The sequence below is a fragment of the Stegodyphus dumicola genome, chromosome 6 (assembly GCF_044657685.1).
Source record: "Stegodyphus dumicola isolate Sdum_Otavi_A_Nest chromosome 6, ASM4465768v1".
Taxonomy (NCBI): domain Eukaryota; kingdom Metazoa; phylum Arthropoda; class Arachnida; order Araneae; family Eresidae; genus Stegodyphus; species Stegodyphus dumicola.
The window spans coordinates 91,705,942-91,722,725 of record NC_140773.1 but is presented as its reverse complement, the minus strand read 5'-3'; positions in this window follow the sequence as shown (position 1 = coordinate 91,722,725).

Genomic DNA, 16,784 nt, shown 5'->3' with positions numbered 1-16,784 from the left:
AATAACACTGCGTTGCTCTGAGCAGATTGTCATATGATATCTTATTTGAAACTTTTAAACTGAAACAAAAGCATGATGTCTCATGCATTCGAAACAAAGAGCTAAATATTTTTATGTAAAACAACTACTTGCCAGAAAGATAGCAAAAAATTTTACAAGAAATTTAGAGAAAAAAACATTTCCGATAAAGGTGATTTCCATTATTTCTTGGATAAATTTAAAACGCCCAATACTGCACTCTTTTCTCATATTAGTTGACACTACGAGCCTTTTCAGTTTGGATATTGATATTGAGATTGATACAGTAGGATATTTTGTAAATAATGAAATATTAATATTTAATCCGAAAATTGGCTTATTTGGCGGATTTTTTCTAGTGACCAATGAATCCTTCGTAAGAATTTAAAATTTTTTCTCTGTTGTCCAGCTTTTATAAAAACATACAGAAAAAGAGTAGAATTATTATAATTGTGGATTATCAATTAGGCCGATTAGCACTTCCCTTGTAATATTGACTCAAAAGTGTTTTAGACTTGTGATATCAAGAGCATTTTACTCAGGCCTTACATGCGCTAAAACAGATCGTAATGATGATATAAAAAGCAACCCCATGCAAAATATCTCTGTTTTTTTTTCTATATTTAATACCAAAGAGAACTTATATGCTGTTACTCCAAAGCCACGTAGATCACAATGATTGTTCTGTGATCACAATGATTAAGACACAATAACACGCCGAATAAATACTAATTCAGAAGTCAAACAACAAAAATCAGCGTTATATTTACAAATTTTCACAGGACTAGTTTCGATGGTTTTACCGAACCACCATCCTCAGCTGCAAAACCGCAAATGAACAAGATAGGAAATAATGATTAGATAAGATAAGAAAGCCTGGACTAGAATAAGCAAGTGGCGCCATCTGTTGGTGAAACCAGAACTAAAACATAATTTCTTTAAAGGCCGAAGGCAAATTTGGATTGGAATTAGGATCGTTAACTAGAAAAGAAAGATTTTTATGAATGCGAAGTGCCTCTAGAAAATCCAGTTCTCCAATGGAAAATGTTTTTTGAATAATTTTGGCAGCAAAAAAATTGAAAGTGGTTCCGCTACGTAGACGATACTTTTACCCTGTTTGAAGGTAATAAAGATGATTTAAATAAAGTTCTTTCAACAATGAATTCTATTGATCCTGCTATTCAGTTCACTTTTGAACTTGAGACTTGCAATTCTCTTCCGTTTCTCGACATTCTGGTCACACGTAACACATCCAACTTCAGAACTACGTTTTACCGTACACCTTCATCGGTTTGCCTTCCACCACACTTTAAATCATGTCATCCGACTAAACAAAAGTTACCTTCATTTTAGTCCTATGTTTTCCGTGCTCTTCAAGTTTGCTCCTCCAAACTAGCCCTTGATAAAGAACTAAATTATTTAAAAGCAATAGCAATTAACAGGGGCTTTTCACCCAACATTATTAATCAAGCAGTTAAAAAATTCTCATCTCAACACACTAAAAGGCACACTCTTGTTTTAGGAGATTATAAAAATTCTGTTGTCATTCCCTTCTTTCCATCAATTAGCTATGAAGTTGCACATATTTTGCAGAAATTTAACTTTCGGGTTGTTTATTCTGCCATCAATAAAATTCCGAGTTCCATACTCAAAGACCCCATTCCGGATATGAATTCCTGGGGTATTTATAGGATTCCTTGCCAGTGTGGTTTAGTTTACATTGGCCAAATTAAGAGAGCCTTAAAATTTCGCGTCAGGGAACATGAGGCATATGTTAGAAAAAAGAAAACACAGAAGTCTTCGGTTGCTCAACATTGTTGGTCCGAAAATCACACTTTCAATTTTTCTGCTGCCAAAATTATTCAAAAAAACATCTTCCATTGGAGAACTGGATTTTCTAGAGGCATTTCACATTCATAAAAATCTTTCTGTTCTAGTTAACTATCCTAATACCAATCCAAATTTGCCTTCGTCCTTTAAAGAAATTATGTTTTAGTTCTGGTTTCACCAACAGATGGCGCCACTTGCTTATTCTTGTCCAGGCTTTCTTATCTTATCTAATCATTATTTCCTATCTTGTTCATTTGCGGTTTTGCAGCTGAGGATGGTGGTTCGGTAAAACCATCGAAACTAGTCCTGTGAAAATTTGTAAATATAACGCTGATTTTTGTTGTTTGACTTCTGAATCACAATGATATCCCCAAAAGTCTCTAAAATGACTGCTTTCACTTATTACGTTTGTTAAAGAAAGTATATTTTGCCAATGCAAATATGTTTTATTAAAGGAGAGGTTAAAACATGTCTCCTATCTTTTCGGCACATAAAGTATGGCTGGAGGATCTGTTATATTGGCTAAGCTACTTCTTTGGTTATGTATAATATCAAAGGCTAATAGAAACTTTTAAATCTTTTTAATGACCGAATGGAAACCGAAAGCGGACTGTATTAAAATATCACTTTTAGATCAGTTAGAGTTAATTGTGAAAATTCTAATTTTAATGCTAGACTATAGTCATGGTTCAAAAAATTAATGATCAGCAAGAATTAGCGAGGAATTCTCATGAGCTATCAGTAATTGCTTAGCTATTCGTCTAAATCCATTTATGACTGCTGCGTTGAATGTTCATTGCCCAATTCTCGAACCTGAAGTTCATTTATTCTCACTGAGGAGATGCAGAGAAAGACCTAGAGCTATAAACTATGATCGTAGGTTATATGTGAGAACTGAAATAACATTATATATAAAATATATTATGAAGAAATAAATCATTATAAGATGCTCCTGTAAATCATTCTATTGATTAATGGAATTTGTAGCATCACAAGCACCTCAGGATTACATATAAAGGCTTAGATTTCGTATTAGGGTAGTCTTAGTAATATACCGACAAATTTCGACGGTTCATAATAAATGTCAAAATTTCTAACGATAAATAGACTAACAATTATTGCAAGGGAGTCGATGTTGTAAGACTATTTTAAAGATCATGTTTTTGTAAAGCCTATGTCATTAAAATACCTTTAATTATATCAATTTATCTATTTTTCTTCTTTTACCATTTAAATATGTATTTTAGTCAGTTCTATCGTCACGTTCGCCAGTCCAATTTAATAAAATAGGAAATCGTGTATTTTTATCGTATCGTCTCCCTTATTTATTTAATGTATTTAGCGTATTTCTAATTCATTTAATGTAATCAGTTAGAAATTCGAAAATATTTGATATATAGTATTTTGTGACATGTTTTGTGGTTTTTGAAACTAATACGAATTAAAATCATAATGAATGATGCACATGAATAAATACAGTTTAAAATTCTGGCATTTGCTAACATTACTAAAATTTTCCTAAATAAAATTACATACAACAGAAAAATTTACGTTCAGTGCTCGTAACCTTTTTGTCCCTTTTCAATATTTGAAAGGCACGGAGACCAGCTTTTAGCAAACTTCGCTACCGAGCCCAGCATCCGATTTACAAAACTGAAGACCGGGACAAAACTTGCTATGAAAGCGCCCTACCCTGTCTCCGTCTAATATTTTACAGTAGTAAATATCATTGATGTAAATTATATTGCATATAAAGGACACTTCATATAAAGTATTTTTTTAACCTTATATTACGACACATTTCATTGCAATTTATTTAAACGAAAATGTACGTTTCATCTCTTTTGTGAGTTTTGTATGCATGGTTACAGTTTAGCATATTGTATACGATAAAAAAATGGTTTATTTTAAACTAATTTTTTTTTTCTCAGGAAAAAGTGGAGAAAAGATATCTTAAAGAATTCTAATAGATTTCCATTACAAAGCTTAATTAAGTTATAAAGATGGAAACAATCTGAAGCATTAAATTATTTATCAGTTCAATATTATATGAAAAAATGGGCAGTTAAAATAAACAGTTTCTTTCAGACTCGGAAGAAATAATTGTTTGATGGATCAGTTGCTGATATTTATATTTTAACCATATTAAAAGTTAATTTTGGAAATGTTTAAAAAACATTGCATTTCGATCATTATCAATCCTAATTTAGTAATCTGTAATAATTTCAGATGAAAAAGACTACAGTCCCTTTCTGTATTTTATTTTTCATTGGCTGAATAATCATTAATTTAAAAAAATTCTTCAGTGATTGATAATTCTAACAGAAAGAGTTCAGATGAAAAAAGGAATTAAAGTTACTAAAAGTTAAATTTTCCACTCTCCTCTGCAATAGTTGTTTTAACTTTAAATTATAATAATTTATATGACTACTCACAGCTTTTATTAGTTTATCCTATACTAAGCTCTATAGTTAAAATAAAAAATTCACAATATTTTGTAAATTTTCTCAATTATGGTGAGGGAAAGGAAAATTTCAGCTTTAAAACAATTACTATGGAAGAACCCTCATGGTTTGTTTCTTCTATCATTGACGAGAAATTTGTTTTCTTTTTTTAAAAACCTACGAAAGTTAAAAACTACGAAAGTAATTTAAAAATAACAGTTAAAGACTTTTTTTTTTTTTTTTAATTGAAGATTTTACTGAACTGTAACGCTAGCTAATGAGAAAGCGAAACAAAAGAACCAATGCCAAATTTTTAAAGAAAGGCCATTATAAAGTTAAAATTTTAAATTTTAAATTTCGTTATAGCTTCTTATTTTACATTTTTAAAACCTAGAATTGAAAGAGAGTGCGTGAAATTTTAACTGTTTAAAGGATAGAAGGATATATTACGTATCCTTTTAACCTACAGGACAGCAATACATTCGTTTGCTCCTGCAGAAATAAGCCTTGTGATCGATATTCAATGTATAAAAATACTAGCTGATATTGTTATGCTATGTAATATACGTTCAGACAGTAAAGCATAAAAAAGTATTAAAAGGTTTATGTGATAGAATAACGAAGAAACTACAATATTTAGCAGGTTGTATTTCCCTTTCATTGGCTTGTGCTGCCATCTGTCATCAACATATGAAACTAAATGTTAAATAAGGAAGAATTTCTGTGAAAAAACATTGCGTTATTTTCATAAATAATGCTATGTTCTTTTCATATAAATGTTGAATTGTGACAGTATTTTAGAAGGGTGATAAATGAAAAGCGCTTGGCCGCTTATGGTATGATTTTCTTAATACGATATTATTTTGTATCTTATACATTTTTCAGCATTGTGTGCACTGAAGTCCATATACCCGGCCTCTATCTTCGCAGCCGTAACTTTAAATGACGCAAAAATTCGAGTTCTCATATTTTCAAAAATTTGTTTTATATAAGATATGAAATCTACTTTTTTACACATTCCTCCGGTCCCCTTACTTATATTTAGTAAAATTTTGTGCTCGTTATAAAAATTAAAACACGAAAAGTTTGACTCCCGTACGACAAGTGTGTGTGTGATTATGGCAAAGCCTCGAGGTCTATCTGCCTAAGGGGAGGGATGCCTTCGTGGAGGACTTTCTAAGGGAAACTGGCTCGTATGCACGTTACACTTGGGGAAAACTACGAAAACGCCCATCCAGCAAGCCCGTTCGCGGGATTCGAGCCTCAGACCGAACTACCAGTGTTCAGCGACTTTACCGCTCGGCCGCTGGTGGGCCCCGTACGACAAAATGAACCGATTAATTTGAGGTTTGCGCGGTAAAACTGGATATTACGGTCCAGTTTGGCGCGTTTTCAAAAAATTGCCAAGTCGCCAAATCGGTTGTTTTCGCGCGTTTTCGAAAATCGCTAACTCATCATATCGCCATATTAGATGGTTGCGAATTTGAATTAATTCTGTAAACATGCAAAAAATAGATCATGTAAACATGCAAAAATATCTAAACAACCTGTAAATATGAATAGTATCTAAAACAGGACTTTAAGAAAAACAACGAAAAAGGGGGAACAGTGCAGAATCACCCACTGCTTGGCGCGTTTTTAAGAATTGCACATACTCAACATCCATGCACACATCGACCGATTTTCACAAAAATGACATTGCGCACTCCCTTGACTTTATCCATGTACACATCGACATATTTTCACTTAAAAGGTCAAAGAAAATTAACACAAATCCAATTCTTCTTACTCTTGCAAACGCCAAACAAATAGGTTAGGTTACGTTAGGTTAGCTTATGTTATTTAATTACGGCAAAGCCTCGAGGGCTATCTGCCTAAAGGGAGGGATGCCTTCTGGGAGGACTTTATAAGGGAAACTGGCTCGTATACAAATTACACATGGGGAAAACCACGAAAATACCCATGCAGCCAGCCCGTTCGCGGGATTCGAACATCGGACGGAACTGCCAGTGTTCAGCGAGTTTACCGCTCGACCGCTGGTGAGCCCAAACAAATAAGTGGACGATTCTGCACTTTACTTAAAGTATTTGAAATTAATGACTATGTATTTTATAGGATCAACAATATTAAAAGTTTTAATAATATTATATACCATTTTTAAGACAGTAGCAAAATGGAGTAAAGCGTTTTATCGCGAAATTTAAGAAATTGTAATAAGAAGTAAATGAGCAATAAATGATTGGAAAGCATTGATATGTTTTTAAGCCAAGAGGTTACCAGATTTGGCGAGATTTCGCTTCCCTTGGCGACAGGACCGTAATCTCCAGTCTAGCGGTTTGCGTTATTTGAAGTCCTCCTGAATGCATTCAGGTGTCTGTTAATGAATTAATTAGGATAATTCAAAGTTGATTTTCCCCTTTAAAAACCATTCAGTGACATTTATGATTTAGTGTCTTTATTTATAACTTTGCTATATTTGGCATGCCGAAAGAATTTTCACACAAGTAATTTATAAATTTTTGAAATCTAAAAATACTTTATTAATATTCTTATGTTTTATTACTTTAGAATCATAAAAATCATTAAAGTGCAAATATTTTTTGATTTTAATAAATGCAAATTTTATTACGAATTAATTTCGTACCAATACTGAATGCTGCCAATATTTTCTAGAACATGCATTGTGTAAATTTCTGCGAATAAAACCACCCTGTTGGGGGAAAAAAATACATTGATCAATATTTTTTCACAATCGTCTCACAGACGTGCTCGTCACGTAATCTTAAACGATATCTTACTTTTAGATTCGTACAAATTCAAATTAAATGTGCCGACAGTGAATTCCAATTTTTCCTATTAATTATCTTCATCAATTTTTGTCATGAGAATCAAACTTTGTGTGTTTTAGTTTTTATAACTAGTTCAAAATTTTCCTTCATCTAAGTATAGAGACCGGAGAAACGTATAAGAATTTAAGTTTTATACTTTACATAAAACTAATTTTTCTTAATTTAAAACTAGAAAAACATGAATCATTGCATCATTTAAAGCATTTTTTCTAACTGGAAGGATATGTCTGAACAAAGGTTGCAAAAATAAAGGGCTGAGTACGGACTTTTGTGAGTATGGTCTATATTCAGAAACTGCTGCATACTATGTTTTAAAAATTTGAGCGCTGGGAGTTAAGGAATATGTGGAATGAATTGAAATTTCCCTTTCTTTAACAAGGCAAAATAAAGAAATAATCAAATTATGATAGCAACCCGCAATATTTCACTTCGAGCTTTCTTCAATTCTACACAATGTCACATAGAATTAGTAAGAATCTAAATTTTGGTTCACATCTCGAGACGAAAAGTAATATATATCCTCTGCATCGTGATTAATCTAATTAAATTAAAGCTGAAAATATAGAGCAGCCCAAACGCCTTTCACACAAATCGGAGAGAACCAACTGAGAAGAAAATATAAAAATTACGAAAGAATTTACAGAGGTTGTTACAAACACTTTTTTAACGGAATTTCTGTTTCGGAGAAACTTACTTACAGGGATAAAAGTTTTGTGAACTTTCAAATTTTTTATTTACATCTAAATATTATTGGGCATTTCCTTGCTAGGGTAAAGTTGTTGTGAGAAAATATCTGACCAGAAATTTTCCAACACATGGCTTAACATGATGGTTGAATTTTGTGTACATGTTTCTTTAATTATTATAACCCCTGACCTCTTCTTTTAGGATTACATCACACTGAAGTCCTGTTTATCGCAAGCGACAAACAAAGCTGAAATCAAAACATAAATAAATCTTGTAGTTGAGATAATTTCTTAATCAGTTTCGGGGCATGTTTGTACTCTGTCTGAATATCGGTTAGATAAGCTGTTAAAAACATAAAGCTCATATACTGAAATTCCGTAATTACAAATATATATATATATATATATATATATATATATATGTATAACATATTTCTGTAAATATAAACACATATATATTATATATATATATATACAATATTCCGTGATATAGATATTTATATATAAGTGCGCCATACACCTGCCACTTTTATACAGATTATATTTTTAGAACAATAGATAATAGCTGGCAGAGGCTAAGCGAGCGAACTAGCGTCTTAGCGACAAGATAGCTGAAGCAGAAGTGCTCAATTATATGATTTTATTTTTCAAAACTGTATTTTCTTTGCTTCGCTAATGCTTTATTCTAAGAAAGCTTTTCTGTCGCCAAGCCTTTTTCTCTTTGAAAGGGGGGAGAGGGAAAATGTAAGATAAAAAATATGCAGATTTAAAAATTATCATTTAAACTAGCAATAGCCATTCATTTCGCCTCTCTATTATAAAACTAATAATAACTTTTCTGGAGTGCGTCATGTATTGATCAGTATATGTCACATAGCTTGCATAGCGATAATGACGTAGCTCATTCAAAACCTGAACTTAAAATTTAGAGAACTGAAACCTTTCTCTTAATAGGCTGCCATATTGGATAATTGTGCACTTTAGCTTCTATCTCTCTTCCTGCGAAGAAATTGAAGAGTGCTAAGTAAATTGAGACTGCAAACCACAATTGAAGTAAAGTTGAATATTTAATCTTACTCGGCTGCTAAGTTTCCTCTTCAGTATGGATACGTTCTACGCCATCAACACTGCTATGTCTTTTTCATCAAACACACACACATATATATATGATATTTCTGTCAATATTCTTTCTCTCTCTCTCTGTATATATATATATATATATATGTATGTGTGTGTGTGTGTGTGTGTGTGTGTGTGTGTGTGTGTAAGATATGTCAGGTAAAATATATGTAAATCTCAAAGTGATAATTTAAACTAGCAACAGACCTAAATTCCCCCTTTCTACAAAATAGCAAAGTCTCTTCTAAACATAGTTAACAACTAATTCAGAGGTCAAACAACAAAAATCAGCGTTATACTTTCAAATTTTCACAGGACTAGTTTCGATGGTTTTACTTAACCACCATCGTCAGCTGCAAAAGCACAAATGAACGAGATAGGATATAATGATCAGATAAGATAAGAAAGCCTGGACAGAAAATAAGCTAGTGGCGCCCTCTGCTGATGAAACCAGAACTAAAACATAATTTCTTTAAAGGCCGAAAGTAAAGATGGATTGGTACTTTATAGTTCGGCAGCTGGTGGATTCTAGTTACATTTACATTAAACTAGCAGAACTATCCAATGCCAGTAAAGTTAGATTGAGAGTAATATATCTAACAACAGAGAGAACGACACAACTGTAATCCCTCTTTAATTATTGATCTTTGATGAAGCAAAATCCTGTGTTATTGTAAAACTGTGCGATTTCGAGTTTAACCACCAGAAGCGAAAATTTACAAATTCTTTCTAGTTCCTACTCTTGAATATGCTATGTACAGCTGACCATGCTAAAAGCAAGGAGTTCCTAGATGAATACCAGCAATTCTAAGCGACTGAACGTGAGCTTTATTGATAAACACTGCAAAAGAAAGACGCAATGGAAACTGAAGACACTTGAATTTAAACGGCAGATCATAAGGAACCATGGGAATTCGGGGTATGAATACATCTCCTTTTGCGCAGTCTTGTTAAGATAGTTACTTCAATCACATGGGGCATTAGACTTTTCACACAAATCCGTGTACCATTACAAAGTCTTAGTGCATCTAAATTTATTAGAAGTGTTATCGGAGAGCCAACTTTGAGTACCAGACTGTGTACTGGGGCATTCCAGGAGGTTCTAGCGAGTTGAGAAATACGGTAGTATATTGTACTGCTTGGTCAGTGTACCCAACCGTATCAACTGACTTGTATGATACATCTACTCTAGATAACTGTCGTTGAATCTGTAAGTTAATTGTATCCACGCTTTCTTTTTCGAAGCAAGAATAGCACGTTCACATAGCCATTTGTGGTCATTGAAATAGCGTCGAACATCTCGAAATACACTGGTTTTGAGGGTTTCTATTGAATCTACTACATTACAAAAAGTACTTGGTATTGTAATAAGTCCACTAGTCGGATCAGCAACTATTTTTCACCTCCAAGACTAAGTAGTTGTTGAGAAAATTGGTTAGCAGCAACATCAGCCTGTAAGTGAACTCGAATGTTGATCTTGAGTTCCAGCTTATGAACGTGTCTCCAGAGATATGAAGCTTTGAGTTAATCGGCCATCGTTCCTGTCGAGATGACTGATAATGTTTGACGAAAATCACCAGCACAGAACAGCTCCACCCATGAGTTTTCCATAGAAATAAAACAGCTCCACCCATGAGTTTTCCATTGTCGCGAATATCTTGAAGTGTTCGATCAAGAGCTTCTAATGCTTTTCTATGCGCCATTGTGCATTCATCCCATACAATAAGTTTACACTTTGGTAAAACTTTGGCTCCTTCCGTACCTTTGCTAATATTACACAGTGGGGTTTCTTATTGTGTAAGGTTAAGTGGCAGCTTTAATGTTGAATGCGCAGTACGACCACCATGAAGTAGTGTAGCAGCAATGCCTGAAGAAGCGGTTGCAGTTACAATTTCAGACTTCTGTTGAGTTTTAGCTAAGAGTAGATTCATGACAAATGTTTTCCTGTTCCACATGGTGCACCGAGAAAAATTATTCCACCGGTTTTCTGATTGATCCGATCTAATATAGCACTATAATCAGCCACGTGATCTGGTAACAGTAATGGTTCATTTGTTGATATGTTGTCGTTCAAATCGTTCAAGTTATAGTTCGTCTCTCCCAGTATTACTCTGGTCAATCGACCACCAAGAGTTCTTAGAGGAGTTGGAAGACCTAATTATTTGAAACCTTGGCCAGCCATTGCCAAGCTTTATCTTCAAGAATAATCAATGTTTGATTGAACATTTCTGGTGTAGTATAATTTAAAACTAATCCAGGATTCTGCGAGCTTGTATGAGGATGTCCTTCGGTTAAACTTTCTTTGTAGGATTCCCATAATTCTCCTGTGTTAGATGGATCACATGCTACTAGTAAAATGACGAATAGATTTCTAAGCCGTGCAGATGATTTAATCGTAGTTGCTTCATTCATCGTAGCATCATATTCCATATCGTCTTCAAGCAAGCCAATTAGTTGACAGGTCTCCCAAAATGTCACACATACCTGACCATTTATAGTTTTTAGAGCTTCAAAACAAGTTGGACCTCTAATCATATGGAATAAACAAAGCAGGAAGAAGCATTCAAAATTATGTAGATGTACAGTGTAGACGCGACCCAAAGCATTTGTTGATGTTGGAATAGCCAGGGGCAGTCATTCCTTGAACACGACGTTTGAAAACTTTTTTCTGATGCATTCTAAGAATAGCATTTTGGAACATAGCAATTTAGTAGTGTTCTGGCGAGTTCATCGTTCTGACACAGTAAACAAAATGCCGTCAACGTTGATTTGGATGGATCAGTAATTCTTTTATGCAAATTGTCTTCTGGGAAGTAGACACGTTATCCATTTTCTAAGTGAACTACCAGATGCACTACCGTTGCATAAATCAAAAAGTTCAAGATTCGCTAACCTGTTTCATTACTGCTGATGTATCGTCCTATCTGATATTGCTCAACTTCATCAGTTGCTGTTCCATCTTTTCCAAAGCCAAACATCGCTTGATCGCTACCTTTATTAATGTATTTGATTGACTTGACCGAATTGCAATATTTGTCATTAATATGAGCTTGAAAAATTCGGGAAAGCAGCGGGAAATTTGGCACAACAGATTTGTTATCGATTTCAATTTCTTGAATCGAGCTGCCAATTTTCATCTTGGTTTTCGCTTTGAAACCAACATCCTCTGGGCTTCGCCTTCTATAGAGTGGATAACCATCTTCACCTGTTTGTGTATTATGTATAAGTTGTCTGGGATACCTTTCGGCACACTTTCCATCTTTCATACACGAAGATTCAGGATTGATATTACCCAAGGTCCATGAATCATGTTTTTCAGGATAACATGAAATAGACGGGGATCTTGTTGACGATATGGTATTTCTTTACTAATAATAGTCTATTTCATCCGAATTCATTTTGTCTTTCAACCATATCAATGTATGAGTATGAGGTAGACCTCTCTTTTTGCCATTCAATGCAATACATTCAACATCGCACTTGTCCAAATACACGGCTTTTGGTGATAATATTCATTAAATTCATATTCATTCATTTTCTTTAGCCTGAATACTCTGGCCAGCAGATCATGACGATCGGACGGATTTTGACCATCTAATAATTCTTCTGTAATTTTTTCTCATGTTGGATTGAAGGTGGAATGTCGCAAATAAAGCAGGTCTTCTGTAGTTTCTCACGTATGTCATCTTCTGTATACTCGTGCATGTGGTGAGGACTTCCAGTGAATGTAGATGGTAGTATTACTAATTGACCGAGGATACCGGCGTTGCCATGATTAACTATTCCATCTCTTAGATGAATGTATTCGTCTACTCTAAGTTTCTTTTGGTTAAGGTGTATAAACCATAACCACTCACTTTTAATTTTGGTGTACATATCAAAGATAAATTGATGGAAAAGTTCACTACATCTTAAGATATAATTTATGGCACAAGTTCGCATCATTATTCTGTAGGCATAAAAGTTCATGACTGAAACCTTTTTGCTATCGACGGGTGTTCATGTTGTCGGATGAGTCTGCATAATGAGAAAATTATATTCATCTTCTCCCTCCCAAAATATCAGCGGATATTGTAAGGCATCATATGACTTGTGCGTTTCTGTCACTTTCTGTAACTGACATTTTTCTTCTCTAAAATGATGTCCCGTCTCTCGAACTCGTTACCAGCAATTATGACTGATACTTTATTTTCAGAAGGTTCGTTGAAGGGTTTTGCATGCCCCCAAGTAGGCATCTTGTCTGCACTGTTAACCAGTCTGTATTCATCAAAAAGCATTTTCTCAAGAGTAGACATGAACACATGGGCATAGTTGTTATATTGATGAAGCATTCGTTGCAAATCTATAACAATATCTTGTCTTGTACCTAGAATATTATTGAATCGTTGTCTTGCCTGTTGCTGTTCATCTCCCTGAAATAAATTTGAAAAACTTTAGGTTCTTCATTGGTCAGCGATAACAAAGATCCTATACGATGGTAAACCTGACTTTTGAACTTTGAAGTTAGCCATGAAACTTGGTTCACACATTTCGCTTGTAACACCGAATTACGTCATTTGAAAGCATGAATCGTACTTTCGAATATTCTCCAAGCAGTGCTTTGATGTTGTTGTTGTTCCGGACATTAATGATTCCAGTGGTTCAGGAGGTTGTCGAAGTGATGGCAGTTTTACCATTGGAGCAGCATATACCTAGTGCTTCGCTAGGCCACTTGAGTGCGTCACAATATGAGCAGATCTCTACCATTCGACCAATATAAAGTTGAGGATGATTGTCATAATTCTTAGTTGGATCATATTGAAATGCTTGCCATTCCATGAACATCCAACGTACTGCTCGTGAAATGGAAGATCCTTTTCGATCTTTCTCCCGTCGTACTTGCTGTTGTTCTGAAGATTCAGCAGCTCTTGAAGCCGCTTGGCGTATGCTTTCATCTCTATCGAATGCTAGTTTGTTCCACTGTCTCAGCAGCTCTCGAAACGGCTTATCTTGTGCGTTGCTCTCCAAGCCGAGTTGTTGCATATTCCACTGTCTCAGCAGCTCTTGAAACTGGCTTTCTTTTTGAAGCTGATGTGCTTCTTCCCAAAGAACTTTTTCTCAGTGGCATCTTGTAATATTATTGGAATGAGTAGAAACTTTAGTAAATATTGTACGAAACTGTAGTTTTTGATAAATAACTATAAAAAGACATATATATATATATATCAAGAAAAACTAAGAAACTATTTCGATTGTTTTACTCATGACATCACAAAATAGCATATTACACGTCATAAGGAATATGATACATCATGCGTCACTGTAATGCATTAAAATGCGAAAGAAACAAAGTAATATTCAATACATGTACTACAACAACCTCAAACCAAACAGTAAAATAAAACCAGATAACTATATTTAATTTGTTAAACACCAATTAAAAGTTAAAACGAAACCTTACTTTAAAGTATAGAAAGATTAACGTGACCAAATTTAAATTTAAAGTTAAGAATTACAGCTTAAAAAGAACATAACTTACAACAATTATTTAAACTGAACAAATAAAATCAAATAAATAAAATTCAATTACTGGAAATCAGAATTAAGAAACAGTGAATAACTGATAATCAGAATTAAGAAACAGTTAATAACTGATAATCAAAATTAAGAAACAATATAACATAACAAAAGCAAGCTGTAGCAACACTTTTCGAAATAAAGCACTTCTATCTCCAGCTTGCGAGACTGTTGCCACTCGGAAGAATGAGGGCGAAAATTATCGTTTTTCCGAGTTTTTAATTAATATCTCTAATTTTAACTACTTTTTTTGGGGGGGAAGTCAACGTCGACCTTTTCCAGGACCCTGAAAAGAATTGTAGAGAGTTTGGTGGCGATAGCTATAGTAGTGATTGAGTTATTAGAGAACAACCAAACACACAGACTTTCTTCTTTATAGATTAAATAAATTGTACTGCTGTTTTGAAGTCTATTTTAATTATCATTTAAATTTATCAATCTGTTAGCATTGCCCAAATAACCGTGGACAAACTTGACAACATTAAGCGGCGTCGACTGTATCTGCGATTCAAGCTTTTCATAGAGGCAAAAATCAAAAAAAGAAAAAGAAAAAACGCACTCGACGCATCCACGGATAAGTACAGGTGCGTAGCTGAGAAGCTGCATTGTTCAAATATCAGCGCACTTAAAATGTTAAAAGATTTCTAAGTCCTTATCGAGTGTGAAAGTACGTACATGTTGCCCTTCATGCAGTGTCTCCACGCCCCGATTTACTAAAATATGTTTATTAAGATTAGCATAGTCATCAATGTTAATGGTTATCTAAAATTGTTCTAGGAACCATAACATAATTCAAGGACGAATAAACCAATGAGATGGAGGGATGCATCCCTGTTGCATCTTATGAAAGAAACCGGTACCTTAAGCATGACCTTAACCTCTTTGCTACATAAATAAGCAGCATATATTGACAGAAGTTTCAAGCACATTTGTTAATAAAAGTTAGGAAACGAAAGCAAGCAATCAATGTTTATCTTAATGTAATCATCATTCCGCGAGTATTAAATAAAACCCTGCTGTACCCAGCTAGAATTAACCGAGAATTATATAATTAAGAGAATCGAGAAGATATTATTAGCTCATCTTTCATTCATATATGTTCAATGAAGAATATTTATTTTTATTTATTTATTTATTTTTCATTTGCTTTCACTGGTATATTAAAGCAGTGTTACCAGACTAAACGTTTACTAACCAAATTCCATAATTGCAATTTGCTTTCGTTTTGATAGCGGCAAAGATTTCATCTGACTTTCGGCTTTTCTAAAAACACCGGATATTAAATTTCTTTATATAAAAATCAAATGCAGTGATTTCACAAAAAAATTTTGTTCCTTTAAGAACATTTCAAGAATAATACAGAGAGCGAAACAAAAAGAATATTTATTAAACATAACATAACGTAACATAAATTAAAAAGAAAAGAGAGCAGGTGGTCAGCAGCTGTCTGCGACAAAAAGTAAAATCAGTACTAGATTTCCAGAAACACAACAACTCAGACACATCGGCGAAGCAATCTGTAATACCAATAGTGAATTGTCCTCAAAGATTATAATGCGTTGCTGACAGAAATAAAAGCATAGCACATTCCCAGCCGGAATACCACCATTTTTGAGCTAGCATTCGGTTCAGGAACACAGCCTCGGCGCAGCTATTTGTAACACCAGTAGTGAATCTTCCTCAAAGATTATAATGTGCTGCTAACAGAAATAAAGGCCAGTATATAACCATCAGATACAGCTCCTAGCCGGCATACCACCGTTTTTGCGCTAAAATTAAGTTAGAAGATTTTGTCTTCAGAGCAGTTGCGTAGCTATCTATTCGCTACATTTTCTTTTGTCGTTGTAACTAAGATATTTAGTATGCTCAATTTTTTTTATCTCTTTTTGTGCTTTAGCTTCGTAGTTACACTTTATGCCAGTCAGTTAAGTAGACCTCTTTTAATTTAATCTTTACTTGTCTACTCTTAGTTACTAATGCCATATATATCATATACCTGCACTATTAATCTAGAGGATATTCATGTTTGTATCCTCAATCGTAAAACTAAAGCATAATGAGTAGAACTTGAGGAATATGACAGAACCACAGCTCTTCCGCAAGATTACTAGAAGAGAAACACTTGAATGTAAGGTTTAAAATTAAGTCTTAGGCTGGCGTAGATTTTAAATAAAATTCTATCGATTTCGAGGTCGATTAAAACGTAGGTCACTCGTCTTCAAGATCCAAACAATATTGTAAAAATGGCAGGAGCATTGCCAAAGTCAGTGAGTTGGCAAAGT